We start from the raw sequence: 12,792 nt of genomic DNA on the forward strand, positions 1-12,792 counted from the left end.
GGGGGGGGGGACAGGGAAGGTAACCACAAAAAGGAGTTTATATTCTACCTGGCAAATGCTGGGCTGGGTTGGGCAGGGCAGCAAGGTGTCTGCTGCAGTGGTGGCCACTTTGGCTGCCTCCTCCTTCCTGGCTTGCTTGGGTAACTCGAGTTGGTGAACTCGAGTTCAGGCTTCACAGAGGCCTACACAGAGGCCTCCCTGGAAGCCCCGCCCACCCGCCAATCAGCTGAGAGGCGGGAGAAAAGGAGCTCTTTGCAGCGTGTCTGCTGCTTCCATTTCGGGACAGGAGAACAAGCAGGAGAGATGGCGAAGAGGGCAAGTGGCTGAGAGGCTATGGGGCTGGGCAGGGGGCAATGGGCAGTCACGTGAGGTGCCTCTGGGGGGCCCCTCCAGGCAGTGGGCCCCCCAGACAACTGCCTCCCCTTGCCCGATCGTAGTTACGCGCATGTCCAGCCCCCTCCCCTTGGAGGTTTGCGGCCCCTAGGCTTTCTCACGAGTGGGGCCAGGCAGCAAGATCAGCATTACTCCAGTGAACAGAGGGATACGGTCCATGCCAGGCCATGGGGACACCCCCCTCACAACTCATGAGAAAAACTGTCAGAGGGGAGAGCGTTGCCGACCAAAATTTGTAATCATATGTGATGACAAAACAACCCCTTCTCCCAGGGACAGCTCTCTCACGAGAATGGCAGGCCATTGGGGCAGGCCATCGAGCCAGGTTGCTGTATGGAGGAAAGCTGCACGGATGGGTACCCCGGCAACTGCTCTCCTTGTCTTGGTGACTGCCGCCAAGTAGCTGTCAAAGCTTGCCCCCTGCCAGGCTGTTTGTCCATGTGGGCATGTGTACCCTGGAGACTGAACTGAAGATACCATACTTTTGTCTGTTTTTTCAGTTGTCTATGATTTATTGTCAATACACATAGAGGCTATTCACCCACACGTGCAAAACCAGGCTAAGGGAGCCCAGCCCGGTTTTGCACATGTGTTTGAACTGCCGGTATTGGGCCTGATCCCAGCAGCTACACGGTGGGAAGTCTGCCTAAGCAGACTCCCTCTAAAATGAGGTTAAGGGAGCAAACACTCCCTTAACTTCATTTTTTAAATCATGTGTCAGCTGCAGCTGGCATACTCAGGGGAGGGGGGATCCCATTGCATTATTGGAGCTCTGGGGGCAGGGTGCCATGGGGCCCCTGACCCCTGGAGCTGCCAGGTGAGCCACCAGATATTTGGGCGGGTGATCTACCCACCCAGGGAAGGGAGTCTGATCTTCTGCAGGGAAGGAAGTTAAACCTGCCTTCCCCGCAGACTGCCCTGGAGCTTTTCTCACCAATTGTGAGAAGAGCTCCACAGTCAGTTCTAAACATGCTTGGAATTGTATGCCATTTGTAGTGGCAGTAAGTAATTCACAAACTTTGTAATTGTTTTTTTTAAGTGCTGCAAACAGAAACCACTTTGAACATTAATGCTGGCATATAAACAATAGCCTCACATGATTCAGATGCCCAGGCTATGCCAGCAAAGACAGCAGATGTTCGGCAGGAAGGAAAAAGGGAGATTTCATGAGGAGGAGAATATGACTAGATTACCAGAGAGGTTCTCAGGTTCATACCAATAGGTAGTGCTTTGGAGGCCGTGCATGATTTAGAATCCAAAACCGTCTATATTCATGCATCACACAGTATCAATAAACACACATGAAGGCAAACAAATGGAAATAAAATGTGGCAATTAAAAAACAACAACCCAGAACTATAACAGTGATGGATGGCTGAGGAGAGTGACCCAAGAAGAGTGATAGGAAGGATGTGAGTCCTCTTCTGAGTCAGATGACTAAAATATAACTAAGGACCAAAGTACATGCCATGTTAAATGCGCAGTTTGGTCCTGCATTTTTTGGTATGCTTTAAAAAAAAAAGTTAAATAGCAGTAGCTGAGGGAGGGGAGAGGATCAATATAGGAACTTCAGGACAAGGAGAGGAAGTATTTAACTCTTTCATTCTGCACCATGCAGGAAATGTAATGCATGTGAATTTAAATAGGCACAAGGCAGCCTAGTCCAAGACTTGTTAGAAATGACAACTAGAAATGTGTTTGTGCGCCCACACATACAAACATGAGAAGTAGAGAAAATGAGAACCTGATTTTTATTTCTTTCATTTGGTTTCATATGCATTCTGTATAAGAATTTGAGAATAATCAATTGTTATAGTTTGGAGAGGTAATTATCTCAAAATAAGCTGCCTATTCATTGGTGATGAGCTAGCTGAACTCCTGCTATGCTACATAATGGTTTTCAGACACAATCTAACCAGTAAGCTTCATACACCATTCTTATAGTTTTTCATTACATTTTGTTGACATGGGAATTTTGTTTGAGCTGGATTCTTTGAACATTTGTTTTCATTATTAATAAATAGGGCTATTATTATTTATATGTAAACAAGGATGCTTAGAGTTTAGCCCATTTTTTGACCTTTTTTCAGTGCTTTTAAAAACAAGTTTAAGAACTTAAAATCTCACCTCTGAAAAATGACATGGACTCTGTTTATATTAAGGGAAATTACACCTTTCATTGAAGGAAACAATCTCTTGGTTATGAAAGCTCATGTCAATTTCACGTCTGGGATTGTGGCCTTTGTTACTTTTGCTACAGCAGCCTAAAATGGCTTCTTTTCTGGAATGAGATAGATTACATGCTCTTAATTTTTATGCATTAGCTTCTTAAATGCACTTATCTCAAATCTATCTTTAAAATTTTGCCACAGCCCTGCAAGATACATTAGGCACCCCCAAGGATGCCTAATAGACACCCAGAAGGACCTTGCCCTTTTTTTGGGAATTGCAGTCTATATTATTGTTAGAAGCCCCGAAGGGTGTTCTCACAAGCAGCCTAACCCAGGCTAGGGCAGGCCAGTCTGGGTTAGGCTCTTCATGTGCCGTGCCAGGATCTGCGCAGATCCCGGCACTTCCCACCTGCCAAACCACACTTTTAAGCCCAACATTTAGCTGAGGTTAAAGGTGCGCCCACCCTTAACCCTGGCACTGGAGTTGTGTGTGTGCTCGGACTGCTTGCAGCCCAAGTGCACACAGAGACAGGCACCTAGAGTGCTTGTCTCATGGGGGTATCCCCATGGTGCATTGTGGGATACCCAGAGGCTGGGAATTGTCATCCTGGCCTCTGGAGATCCATGCTGCTTAAAGCAGTGTGGATCATCTGGGAGTACAAGTCGCATTTTCAGCAGCATTTCTTTGATTACCTGGGGGGAATGTAAGTTGAACTCTGCCTACCCACCCACCACCCGCCCAGTCAGGTGAATGGACTTCTGGTCTGTATTATTATTATTGGCACACATATTGCACAGTGGTACGAGGGTGGAATATGGGTTCTGCCTTCACAGAGAGCCTGGAGGGTAGCTGCAGCAAAAGTTAGTTGAATAGTCTGGCATGTGAGGAGGGGGATGGGGAAGCAAAATTTTGTTTCTTTCCCCTCCCTCCAAAACCCCTTTTCACATCCAGAAATATGTCCTTGAGGGTTGTGCAGGGTCCCTGAAGGTCCCATTCCCTGAGTGGGGTGGTTGCGGGAATCATTTCCCCCTCCCCTTCCCCACAAGCTGGGTTGAGCAACAAGCTTTAACTGCAACTATTATTGCTGTTATTGCCTAGAGAACAATTGTTATGGGGTGGTTACTAACATTCACATATTTATGTGAACCCATTCCAAGGTTATGAAGGCCTGAGATGAATCGGAGACTTGCACCTTAGCATGGATTCATGCAATCATGCTAATGTTGATAACCCACATTAAACCTAGATTCAAATGATTGTGTGAACCAGGTCTCAGTGTACCTGATTACTATGGTGTACGACCCTTGCTCCTGCTGTGTCAGCTTCCACATCCTGTTGCCTCTTCCTGTTTGTGCATAGGAATTGTTCCAGTAACTAGGGGACTCTTGGATGTTTAGTTCCTGAGAGAGCAAGTCACATAGTGAAGCACAGATCATTTTGTATCAAACTACAAGCCTTAGAGTTTCCACTACAAGCCTTTATTCTCTCTTTCTCTTAATGGGTATGGGCTGGCAGCTCACTATTCAAAATATTGCTCGTTCTAATTGGCTCCAGCAAATTCCACAAGATCTTACAGCAGCTGAACACCCCATAAAGACATACAGGTAGGGGGGGAAGTTTGCATAAACATCCTAACACATGATCTACAATTTCACCTCAGTTGCTTTTTCTTAAAGGTAATGGTTTGGCTGTCCAGATTGAATTCCCCAGGATTTCTGGGCATTCTTGGACCTCCAAGCATGGCTAAAGTGTCATTCCCCCCACTTTGACCCCTGCCTTTTAGCATATAGGATGGTATAACATTGGGGGAACTTCCTTTGCTCACCGATTACAGTGTTAGTACATACCTCTGAAAAAACAGAATGCCCTGGCTAGGCCAGAAGTCAGCTATTATCTCTTATTTGGCATAAGAAACACTTTGTAATAACAGACTGTTTCAGAGGCACTGATCTACTTAATCGTGAGACTTCTTTTTCTATCAATCATTCAGTACTATTGCCCATAGTTTCTTAACCACAAATTCCACAAAATAACTCCATTTCATTATCCCAACAGAGCAGAGTTAAGATAAAACCATTTGAGTTGTAACAGACTTAGAAGACATGTTTTTGATCCCACAATCTATATGTGCTGAATATAGATCCATTAAAACCATCCTGCATTGCTTAAGAAGAATTTCCTATGACTGAAGTAGTGCCAAAGGAAAATACTGATGATAAATATGAAAACAGGCATATTTCTTGGCTGAAAGGAGTAGTTGTGACAGAAAGGCATTTTATGTGGAATTTATTTTCTTTCATTTTTTTGAAATCAAGGATGACCGTTAAGATAAATTCCTGTTTGAAAAGTGCCTATACCATTTTCTTCTGTGATGATTTGGTATGATTCAAAGTTACAGTGATTAAGACATTCCCATTCTAGGCGTAATAAGCATTTTTGTAAACCTCATGGTTGGTTGTTATGATTATAGGGGGAAATGACTCACATTACTCATGACAGGATCTATGATGTGATTCAGACAAACATGAACGTGTACTTGGACGTGTAGTTGCTTTAATCAAAAGATGGCTAATTGCACAGTATAAAATAAGCCAATATCTGAATTCCCAGTGTCGCCTACTTGAAATTATTCCTGATTGATCTGTACAAGTGTACATATGCATAATTATCAGTGGCACTAGTGGATTTTGCTATGGGACATATTGTACAGACTGAGCTCCTCTTTGATTTCAGAGAATACTTATAATAAGATTAAAGGTTCTCCATGTGCAAAGAGTTTTCTTCAGCAGTTCTGTGTGTGAAGTTATAAGTCAAGGTTTATGGAAAGCACACTCTCAGTAGCATGCTTCTCTTTTATTATTGTTTCATATTTCAGGCTCCTTCTGGAAACTGAAAGGTTGCAAGTATAAGCCCCGCCATCATTGGTGCAAATTAAATCTTTGATTTCAATCTTGCTTAGCCTATAGCCATAATTATAAGGAGGTGTCAGGTAAAGAAGATGGCAATGACAACTGAGTGGTGGAATGGTTGTGCCCAATAAGTATTTGTGGGAAGAGAAAAATCAATTTCATAGGATATTTGGATAGATCTTATGGGTGCACATAAGGGCAAGACACGATAAAGATCCTGACCTGGTGTCTTTACAGCTCTGAGCAAGAATACTTCTGTTTGGAAATTTAACCTAATCTATGCTTTGACATCTTTTATTTATTTATTTGTTTGTTTATTTGCAATAAATAAAAAGACATTAAAATTTCAGTTGAAAGCCTGGGAAACAGGTAAGTCTTCAGGGTCCTCCTGAAAACAAACAGAGAAGGAAATGTTCTTATTTCAACAGGGAGCGCATTCCAAAGCCCCAGTGCAGCCATGGAGAAGGTCTAGTCTCATGTTGCCACCGAATGAGTCAGCGGCTACTGTAACTGGACCTCTCCAGATGTTCTTAATAGGCAACAGGGTGCACAACAGAGAAGACATGGAAGCTTTTCATGTGCAAAGATTATTTTTTAACATGAGATGTATCCAAATATGCAACCTCTACTTGCAGTTTGATTTATTGTCCAGGAAGCACCTTATCAAGTACCTTTCTTGCATGCTTTAATCAAGTCTATATGAGAGTTGTTTTAATGTTGGTTTATTCTGATATGGAAAAATAGTGTACCATAGATTTATTTTTGTGCTAGTTTATTTCTAATGACAAGAGTGGTGGAAAAAGAAGAAAGTCTATTGTGCTATAGGTATGAAAAGCTGCATTGTTGTTGGACCAGATGCATTCTGCCCATCCCTTCCCATCAAGCAGATTCTAAGGACTTAACTGATATTGGAATACAACTGTGTATAAAGTTAGCTCATCAAGGACAAAGCTTAGGCAGCTGTCTAGAGGAGTCTGGAGACAGGAACTAGGAGTCAGAAGTTGTGCTAGGAAATTGGAGCTGAGAGGATCAACTGGGAGTTGAAGCTAAGAAACACATCACAGTCAGGAAGACTCTAAAGCTATTCCCACGATCACTAGAAATTGGGCTAAGGAAGCCAAGCCCGGTTCCTAGTGATCATCAGAACCACCAGGCTCATGGGCGAGCCGTGGTTCCATGGTGGCTAGCCCGCCTAAAAACCCCTTCCACTAAACAGGGTTAATGGAGCGAGCACTCCTTGTTTCTTTGATCGCCTGGTGCCTGCCTGGGGCTCCAGAGGCCGGGGAACTTTGCTGCGGCACTCCCCTTCTTCCGACCCACAGAGCTCCCGCCGCCCAACCCAAGCTTCTGCTCATCTGGGCAACCAATCTGGCCACCCAGCAATCAGCAACTGCTCATGTGTGGGGAAAATGGGCTAAGCCTGCTCTGCCTGCCAAACTCCTTGAGGCTCTACACTTTGATTGTGTGTAGAGCCTCTCTAGTTTCTCAGGCAAAGTCACAGACCACTCTTATAGGCCTTCCTGTCTAGGAGGGCTCAGTGGTCAGCCTGAATGACCACTCCAGAGTGTGAGAATACTTCACTGCTCTGGAAGATACTCTAGCCAGTAGTTCTGGAAGCTCATGACAGAGAGCAAAGGCTTCCTGGTTCTAGCCCCAGTCACTCCTGACATAGCTTGGTGATTCCTTCTTGGAAGGGGGCAATTTGTGGTAGAGAAGGGCATACTGTGTTAATGTTACACACAGGTGCAGTGTAACATGTAGTTTTGTCCTAATAGTTACTAGCCATAATTAGTAAAAAGGACCAGAATAGTTAGCAATGTCCCATCCTCCCTCAAAGAGAATGAACCTTATTATTTCATTTAACATGTAACTGTTGAAAAGCTTGCACTTTGAGCCTTAAGAGCAGGGTGGTCTATATGGATCTTGTTTAGTTGTTGGCTTACCTGAATCATACTGAGGCTATTCTCACAATAGGGGAATACTGGGCTAAAGGAGCCCAGCCCAGTTTTCTCCCATCATGATAACCACTGGGCTCAGGGTCAAGCCTGGTGGTTCTCTGCCGGCTAGCCCACCGAAGAAGCCTTCCACTTAAATGGGGTTAGCAGAGCAAGTGCTCCACTAACCCTGTTGAATCACCATGGCATGTCTCCACGCCATGGCGAATCATGAGGAGACCACCGCTGGGAGACTAAAAAGAGCCTCCCGGTGTCGGGGGTCTCCCCAGGATGTGATGGAGCCGGTAGTCATGTGGGTGGCTGCTCATCTGCGGGGAGAGCGGGCTAAGCCCTCCCAGGCTCTACACACAGATCGTGTGTAGAGCCTCACTGAATCATTGCTAAACATGTATCACTACACACTTGGCCAGCATCATGGGGCAAGTGGTAGCGCCGGCAACCATACTGGCCAGTAAGCACCTTAAATTACTTTTTTCACCCCACCCCCAAACCTCCCTTCTATGCCAAACTGGTTCACCTTAAACCAAGCTTGGTTCAGTTTAATTGTGGACCAAACGAACCCTGGTTCAGTTTGCGTTCAAGTTACTGAATTGAGGTAAACCAGCTCGACATCGAATGGTACATGCACACCCCTACAGAAGTGTCTCTCGGCCCTATCTTGGAGACTCCAGGGAGGGAACTTGGAATCTTCTGCATGCAGACGCTGTTCCCAGAGTGGCCCCATCTGCTATGGGGAATATTTTACAGGGCTCACACATGTAGTCTTCCATTCAAATACAAATCAGGGTGGACCGTTCTTAGCAAAGGGAACAACTCATGCTTGCTACTAAAGCAAACCAGGTATGCTTTGGGAGGCTGTTCTTTGGTCTTAGACTAAAATTCTCCCCCTTAATCTAGTCCCTGCTTTGTGAGAATTAATCTCTTCCTCACAAAAGACTAGATGTATATTTTGCCTGGGTTTTCTGTAGCAATTGTTTGCTTTAACATAAATGGCAATGATAGCTCTTCATCATGGGAATGGAGTTCATATGAACTCTGCATATGGTTTTTTATTCTAAAATTTCTATGAACTACAAATAAAATTTTGAAAAACCGTTTTTGTGGAAGGGCATGATGTGCACACACAAATCATCTTGTACCATTTCCCTATGTTTATCCAATGAGACTACATAGAAATCATCCCATGTCTGGAAAACATGCTGGGTCAATCACAGGGGAAAAATATCAGTCAATTATATAAACTCTGATATCAATATTAATTGTGTACTTTTAATTCTGTGCTTGTTTCTATGCACTCATGACCCTTTAGAGGCTACATGCCTAAACCATGGTGTTTAAAATCTGATTGCTACCTAGATTGTTATACTGTATGATGTTATAGTGAATGACCAGATCTACCACAACCATGCTAAAACTTTCCAATTGGTGCATTCTGCCTACATTAGAGAAACTTTTCTTGCTGCCTAAGACTTGTGGATTCATCAGGTTTTAAATAACATCACAGGACATTGGACCTTACACAGATATTGTGAAGAAAAGGAGCTACTGTTAAATATTGCTGCTTTTCTACCAAGGCGGCAATGCCTTGGGAATGTGTGATAGAAATCATTTCTAGATTTGGGAAGTATGAATAGGTTACAATGAAGTGCAAGGAGGTAGCTGAAACCTTTTCTATTGTATTGTACAACTCTGAATTACAATAGATGGGTTGGTTAAATTAAATGTAATTGATTGAATACATTTAGCCAAGTGAAGCACTGAATATGTATAGTCCATAATGAAATGTTAACCTTGAGATATGTGGCATCCAGCTGAATTTTGATTCTAAGTTAAATATAGGTGCCTGAAGGTTGTTTTTCATGGTTATGGCTATGATTGATTCTTATATTCTTTTCTATAGGACATTTGCATTTTTTTACTTGATTTGTCATTTCATTTGTGATTGTATAAACTCATGAAACCTTTAGAATGATCCTTTTAAGCTGTGATAGATTCCATTTCCTCAATGATTTCTTTATATATTCTGTTATATATATCTTGATTTTTATGTAATGAGCATATCTTCAGATTATTGGCTTATAGAAAAAGGTTTTATAGTTTAATAAGCTTAGCCTTTAACAGGATCAAGTGAAATGTATTGTGTTTAGGATTATGTGTCAGTACTCTCCACTCTTAAAATCCAAACAGAACACAGGTAGATGGAATGGATTTAGTCTGGGTGTCATAACTGTGAGGGTTAATTAGACATATTTTCAGTTTCTGGGGCCAAAATAAACTCCCAAATAATACCCACCAAGTCTGCAATTCCTACATTTCTGTTAACAATTTTTTGAATGTAAACATCTCTTCATGACTACTTAGTTTATTACATAATAATTATATTCAGCCTCAGCACAGCATTCCCATCATGGGAAAGACGACATTTTCACGGACTTACCATCATGCTGTTGCTGATTTTCCCCAATTGAACTCCACTTTGGGACTCCACGTTTGAGCCCTCTGTGAACATAGGCAAATACCTCTGCATTAGCTTTGGTTAATTATTTCTCTGTATCTGTAACCTTTAATTTTTTTGTAACCGGCTGGTATTGCTGTATTTGTAGTATGGCTTTTACAATCAATAAAGGATTGTTTTAAACCCTGCACAGCATTCCTCCAGTGGCTGTTCCTGGTGTGTCCCTTGTGTTTCTTCTTAGACTGTGAGCCCTTGAGGAACACGGAATCTCCTCCTCCTCCTCCTCCTCTCATCATCAATCATCATCATCATCATCAATGTACCTCAAATCACTTTGAGGACGTTATTGAAAAGTAGTAAAAAAAAATTATTATTATTATTATTATTAGTAGTAGTAGTAGTAGTAGTAATTAATACAGGTAAACAAGCTAAATTGCACTGTAGATGGCTGTTGTTGCATTTTTCCCGAGATAGGTTTAAATCTCTGCTTTCCTCTGAAGTTCACAAAACAGGTTTTTCACGAATAATTTGAACAATCATAGAGAGAGAGAAATGTGGCCAAACTAGACATTATACTGCAGATGCATTCAGCAGTCTCCTGATAGTTTTAAGGAAAGCAGTTGTAGGAAACTGTGATTTTGAATGGAGCCAAGATATGATACTCATTTCTTTTCTCCCATGGATGGAAATAAAACTTGGGAGTTATTTGGAGTTCAGCAGCCCATTGGAGTAAAGCAGCCTATCCTGCTCACCAGCAGGGGCGGATTAAGCATTTTGCCGTCCATAGGCAAACAGGCTTTTGCCACCCTTTTACCTTAAACAAAAAAGGTTTGCCTATAAGGTAAAGGAAGGGACTTTCTTCTCACCCACTCCACCCTTGCTTCAGCTGCCACTGCCCACAGAGAGGGGTGGCAAAATTTGAGGGGGGCAAAATTTGCTGCTCCTCGAATTTTGCCACGATAGGCAGACACATACTCTGTCTCTCCATTAATCCACCACTGCTCACCAGTCCTCTGCTCAAAATGTCCTTTGCTCAAAATGTCAAAATCACCTTCTATAGCTGATTTTAATTTTAATTTTTTTTTAGTTGGGAGAGTGTTACACATGGAACTTGATCCTAAGAGATAAATAAATAAATAAACCTTGTTGATGTTTATTGGCTATAGTTATAGATATCTGAGCTACAATCTAGCAGTTCTGGTAAGTCCTTGGGATCTCTAATGCGTTAATAGAATGCTGCATGAGCACAGTATCCACTTCATTGAACAAAACCTCTTCATGTGAAATAAGATGCACAAATTGAGCTTCTTCTAACATGTCGTGAATGTGGATACCTCTACTTGCATATAGCTATGTAAGCACAATGACACCCCATGGAAATTTGACTGGTGATGGTGCTGTGGAGTAAGGTAACACTGTGCCTTTTGGAAATGCATCAAAGTCATCATATGCATCTCTAGAAAGTGATTGGAGAAATTGCACCTGTTGAATTTCTGCCTGGACACACTCCTCCACAGTCTACTGTCCAACTGAAATACCACCTATTGCATGCCACCTATTTTGTAAAGCCAGAATAATATACAAGACTAAAGTCTGTACTGTTTACATGGCACAGACATTAAGGTGACCAATTCAGTTTACAATCCCCATGCTTTTTAGAGCATGAGTGAAAATTCTGAGTACCTTGCGTCTCATCTTAAACTGCTTCTTGATATTTTATTCTATATTACAAGCACGTTTAGAAATAGCAATGATTTGGGATTGCATGTGATACATATTTTATGGAAGGATTGTCCTTTTGTATGAAATTCTATCATTGTACAGCAGAGAAATTGTAATCTCCTTTGGCTGCATCAAATGGCAAGGTAATTAATGTTAATGAATGTGAGAAGTATTGTTTTTTTAAACAAAAATCATAACCCTAAGCAATGTATGTGTGCCAATCATGCTATGAAAGAGATGTAAAGGCACAACCATTTGTAACAGAGTCTTTTAAAAAGGCATTTTAGTCATTTTGGCTGCAATATTTAACTACTTTTAAAAAACCAATTAATGTTTTGTCACATTGCTTATAGATCACTACAAATAATTTAACATGATTCATTGTGGTATTGTGTGAATAATGGAAGCAGCTATTCAGTAGAACTATCCATTGATTTAGATCTGATTCAGTTCTTATGTGATTTTTTAATGTTAAAACTCCAGCTCTTAAGAAACAGCCTTTACAATATATATATATATTTTTGTTAAAAAAACATATTTGAAGATCTTAACATTTTATTTGTGTTCTTTACTGGAAACATACAGAGATTGGAGGGAGGAGGGGAATAAACTTTTCAACAGATGGTGCCTGACATATGTATTAAGCTTAACAGGTGTATTAAAACCCTGCTAGTCAGAACATATTTCTCCCTCTCTGCTTAAACATGAGCTACATATGCATGTGTTTGTTCCATCTCCTTATGGGGGGACAAGGAAACCATCAAAATGTCAATTGCCTGTTGTTCGATTCATATTGGAACGTATATGTTCAGAGCAGAGGACATTATCACAGTTGGACACAAAAGCCTATTGTCAATGATGCGAAAGAGGGAAACAAAGAGAGTATGTTCACTTCCTCCAAATGTTTCCATGTGTTTAATGTGCTCCATTTGTTATTTGAAAAGCCAGAGCAGAGCATAACATTACAATATTCCCTTCACCCCCAAAATCAAATCTTTGGTGCAACTCGGCCGAAGTTTATTATACAGGCACGGTAGTGCATATATAGTTGAGGGAAAGTGTGAAAAATGTATCCCAACGTTGTAAAACCTATTCTACCAGCCATAAAATTGAAAGTATCCTTCCAACCTGCCTGGAATTTGGCACAAAAGCATCAATTAAGAAATTTATGTATTCATTCATTCAT

General features: G+C 41.7%; 2 long non-coding RNA genes across 4 annotated transcripts in view; both read right to left on the reverse strand.

Annotated features, from left to right (window-relative positions):
* The window catches only part of LOC128328053 (uncharacterized), a 114,755-nt gene extending 114,604 nt beyond the window's left edge, over positions 1 to 151 (reverse strand). For 2 of the 3 annotated variants that reach the window (XR_008308972.1, XR_008308970.1), the window contains exon 1: positions 49 to 144. This is a non-coding gene — a long non-coding RNA (uncharacterized LOC128328053). Of the gene's footprint in view, positions 1 to 48 lie in introns of all 3 variants that reach the window. The other variant, XR_008308971.1, reaches the window with a different exon arrangement.
* A 5,329-nt stretch (positions 152 to 5,480) lies between these two features.
* LOC128328054 (uncharacterized) overlaps positions 5,481 to 12,792 on the reverse strand; it is a 35,578-nt gene continuing 28,266 nt past the window's right edge. The window contains exons 3-4 of the long non-coding RNA XR_008308973.1: positions 9,867 to 9,928; positions 5,481 to 5,862 (exon numbers count right to left, since the gene is read on the reverse strand). This is a non-coding gene — a long non-coding RNA (uncharacterized LOC128328054). The remainder of the gene's footprint in view (positions 5,863 to 9,866; positions 9,929 to 12,792) is intronic.

This window comes from Hemicordylus capensis, chromosome 5 (genome assembly GCF_027244095.1).
Source record: "Hemicordylus capensis ecotype Gifberg chromosome 5, rHemCap1.1.pri, whole genome shotgun sequence".
Taxonomy (NCBI): Eukaryota; Metazoa; Chordata; class Lepidosauria; order Squamata; family Cordylidae; genus Hemicordylus; species Hemicordylus capensis.